The sequence below is a fragment of the Daphnia pulicaria genome, chromosome 7 (genome assembly GCF_021234035.1).
Source record: "Daphnia pulicaria isolate SC F1-1A chromosome 7, SC_F0-13Bv2, whole genome shotgun sequence".
Lineage (NCBI taxonomy): Eukaryota > Metazoa > Arthropoda > Branchiopoda > Diplostraca > Daphniidae > Daphnia > Daphnia pulicaria.
In genome coordinates this window covers 17,955,473-17,960,048 of record NC_060919.1, presented here as the reverse complement: position 1 = coordinate 17,960,048, position 4,576 = coordinate 17,955,473, and positions in this window count along the sequence as shown.

Here is a 4,576-nt window from a genome sequence, read left to right as displayed (position 1 = left end):
TTTCCCAGTCTTCAAGGTAGGACAAATTCATTTCTATCTTTCCTTTCTAACTATTGAATGGGGTTTATTATAACTCATAGCGGAGTACGATTACTCCTGAGCCATGCAGTTGGTTGAAACTGTTTCATTTTGCTGTTTTTGTCTTGTTTTCTCAGTCAGGGTTCATTAAATAGCTCACGTGTAGAAACACTGCAGATCAGGCCTGTTTTTGTACCTCACAACTTTGTCTGTGGGTAAACAATCAAATTCATAAATATTTGAACTTGAAACAGTTGAAGCAAAGTGAAACAAAGTGAAACTTTGCTAACAAATTTCCCACCGGGTATTGCCGCACCACCGGCACTTCCTGGTTGATGCGCACTTTGAAATATCAGGCCTTTTTAACGAGAAACAACAATCAAGAGATAGAACGAATAAGACTATTACCAGGGTCTTGTGCCTACAGATAAAAAGCCATGCCAGTTTTAATTAGCTTGATGAACATGTCTCTCTTTCTCTCTGCGCTTGTTGGCCTCTTGCATCATCCCTCCCGTGGTAGTATAGACAGCGGAGCTCTACTCATTGGAAGTAAATATATAAGGCCCGACAGAGACAGAGAGGATGAGGCCACATCATCACGTTAAAGGAAAAGAAGAAGAAGATGAAGCAAAGAGCAGAGTTGATCAGGCAAGAGCTTTTCTCCTCTATCCCCCCACCACCACCAAACAAAAGAGCCGTGCCATCCTATCCATCGCGTCCTATCCCAAGTTCATCATTTGGCACTAGGAAAAGGAGCTCTCCTCCGCACAAGTTTTGGGCACATCCGCCAGAGAAAGAAGAGAGGGAGATGTTCACGGGGGAAAAGACGGAAAGAGGAAACAAAAAAACAAAAAATAAGAGTGAATAGCGTCTAGTAGCGGTGCTTGGAAATATATAGGAGGGGGGAAGATGGGTCGTATCATCCGTGATGGGCGCTGTGTGATTATACCGACGACGACGACGTCGTAATCCTTTAGCAACAGTAGCCAGTAAGAAACAGTTGCTGCTGCTGTTCTGTCCGGTTTTTGTGGCGGGTCGTCACCCGATATCCTCAAGTCAGACCGCCGCAGCGGACCGCAAAGAAGATGATACGTTCTCTCTCTCTCCATGTCTCGGAGACTGTGTGTCTTTCTGCTCTTGGGTCGTTGAGCCAAATCGATGACTTCATCATCGTGTCCCGCCGTCAAAAATCATGTCGCAGATATGTAGAAGACGTCGTCGTCGCTCGGGGCCACTACTACTATAATACGACCCAACTTAGAACTCATCAGCAGCAGCTATTAACTTGATAGGGTGGCAGTAAATTTTGATGTTTTCAAGAGGGGAACAACCCAGCAGACTTGGAGGTTTTATATAGCTGTCAAACATATAAACATGATGAGCTATTCAATTAGAATCCATTAGCCGACTGGAGCGTGTGCATGTCTGAAGAAGAAGAATAAATAAAACCCCAGCGGAATTGAAAGTCTCGTCTGCATATAAATCTGTTTTGCATGAAATGCATCCATTCCGCCCAAATACGATTGCCTCTCGTTGATCTCTTTCCCGAACCGACTAATGTTTATTTCTCCCCCCGTTATTTTTTTAATGGTCAATAACCAACTTATTGTCTGTTTTGTTTTTTTTCCGGGCGATTACGTTGTAACGCAAAGGGGGTCAAAGAGGCCGTAACATAACGTTAGCAAATTGTTCAGCTAGATATGTATATGCAGAGAAATGCCATGAGCAAATCTGATTCTCTCTATGCCATCTAGCGTATGTGTTTATTTTGGGAGAGGTTCATACACGAGCAGTGTGTGTAGTGTGCATATCAGTTAACCAATTAGGCTGCTGCTGGCTGCCGACGTCTAGAAAGAAGGAAACTTCTTCCAACTACTCTTCAACGTCACTCGGTATATAACAGAGTGGATCGTCTTTCTTAGTTCAGCTCGGAGACTAGTTGAACGTCCTCACAGCTAGGCTGCATCCATTTAACTCGTGTAAATCTTTCAAGGGATTTTCAATTTTGTTTCCATCTGACAATCTACATTTCTTGTTGCTTGTTTGGTCTCTAAGGCCGAGATACTCAATGTGAGTGACGCAGGGCCTTAACGGCAAGCCCCAGTTACCTAGGCCAGGAAATTCAATTGAAAATGTATGATCGTATCTTCTAATGGGAAAAAGTTGTAGGTTGGTACGCACAGAACCCACAGACTCATCGATGTTTCAGAGGACGCCAACTTCATTATGTATACATATACACAGTGCACATAAGCACATTGTGGAAGACTGGATTTAAATGCACACTACGCAGCAGGTTGTACTCTCCGAAGTTTTGCTGCTGTACATCCAAACAAATTAGCTTTTCCTTTAAAAGTGCCATCGTTTACTCTGTAGGCGCGTAATGAATTCTCGATAATTCTTTACTGAAGCGCAGGCAAAAGTAAGCTCTTCCTCTAACAATTAGCATTTCCCGAAAATCAGGTAAATATTGAACTTTTAAACAATTTGAGTTTGTTGAGAACTTCCCAAACTTTTTACGTAATTTTAAAAATTGAAAAACATTTTTTTCCCCGCTTTTTCTCATTTTTTGTTTCTTTTTGAAATCTTGACTCGTCCTTGATGTACCCGCTACATCATTCCGGATGCTTAGATATCCAGAATCTTTTGCCGTTCCTTTTTTGACAGCATTCACCTTGACCCCCCCCCCCCCCCCCCACAAAATGCCAAGTTATTGGCGAGCGCCGTAAGTTAGTCAACTAGAGAAAAAGGAAAAGAAAAGAAAAAGGGACTAAATATTATTTCGCCGTTGAGCAATTAACATTTGTAGCCCCCCATCGTCATCACTAAACTGCTGATGTGTGGGTCGAGGTGGAATGACGAGCCAAAACGCTTGGCTGGCGCTCGATGTGCGGATGAGACGGCCAGAATAGTCGGTGACGTCTTTCGTCTTCATTAGCGGTTGGTTCGTTGCCGCACGGGGGCGGATGGCAAGGCAAAGAAATAGAAACAAAACAACAAAATTATTATACCAACAAACAACCCCGCAAAAAAAAAAAAAATGAATACACACACGTCGCGACGGCCACCGTTTTGGCTCGACAGTAGCTTTTCTGTGTGTGTGTGTGTGTATGTGGATATGGTCTATTATACACGCCCCATCGTGACTGAATGCGGAAGCGATTTGAGGACTCGGAATTCCTACGCAACGAGTGGGCATGGAACGAGTAGCCTTGGGCAAGCGTACAGCAGAGATGATGAGACATTTGACAAAGTCTACGTGGATCCAATTAGACCTTGGCTGCTGTATATCCATCGGGTATTGTTGTGTACAGTCACTTTGCAGCGGAGGTGATACGATCCCTACAGCACATCCATCAAGTCCTATATACTATGAGATGGCTAAAATAATCTAATTGCTCGTATCTCCACTTGAAAGTTGTTGTAAGTGACTGGCAGCTCTCCGTTTCGTTAGGCAACGTCGAAAGGTCCCCTCCCCCCTCTTCCAGCTGGCAGCTGAACAACCGAATCTCTTTGCCTCTCGCCCTTGTTATAAGTTTATGGACAGTGGGTCATCTTCTGCCAAGCCAAACAAAGAAAATCCCTGCTCGTGTTCTATATATCTATTGATTTACGTCATTACGCAATGACGAATTCATAGAGAATAAACCGCACATGCGAGGAGGGACATGGTCAAAAGAGTTTTTCGCTCGGATAATCTTCAAAGTTTACCGTTTGCGCATGAGCTTTAGCCGTCGTCGCAACACGCCAAGTTCTCCGGCTACTAATTATTATTATAGACTGCGGTAGATGGGGGAGAAGTTGTCGTTAAATCCAGGTGAAACTTTGGGGGGGGGGGGGGGGGGGGTTCTCGACAGCCACTTTTGCCGACGAACAAACCGAGTTTTTAATATTACACAACGGTCGCCGTTGATTAAAATTATACCGTGAAAGCGGCTGAAAAAGTTTGGTAAACATAATCCAATGCGAATCATTTATTACGACTGTGGTTCTTTGTATAAAGTTGTCTTGTTTTTATGATGACAAAAGAAGTTCTCTCGGCTGGCGAAGACTTCCTTCCGGCCTTGCTCCTTGCAGCTACTAAGGAAATGCCAGAAGACAACGAAATTATTCATCATGTGTCTAGTTTTGGCGAAGCATCAGCAGGAGAGCGTTGGGATCGCGATCCATACACACGTGGCGGATATGTACAGAATCCCAGAACAATTTCCCAGAGTTTACCTATGGAATACACGTTCCCTGGCCGCCCACCCGCCCGCCCCAGTTGCATTATTGTAATTTGTACTTGAGGGGGGGGGGGGCTATGATGTCCCAAAATTTGATGTTGTCGAGTTACACAATGAAAAGGGAGAATAGCATCAGCAGAGAATGAGATTATTATTGTTATGTGCGGCCTCCTTGATGTAATGGAAAAGGTACACACACACACGGAGTAGCAGGGGGTGGGTTGTGTACATACTCTCCTTTAGGCCGGCCTATTAGTTGTGTGTCCGCTCTCCTTTGAATTCAAACGAAGGCAGATTGGATGGCAACGCCCACTCACTAGGCCAGGAACCTT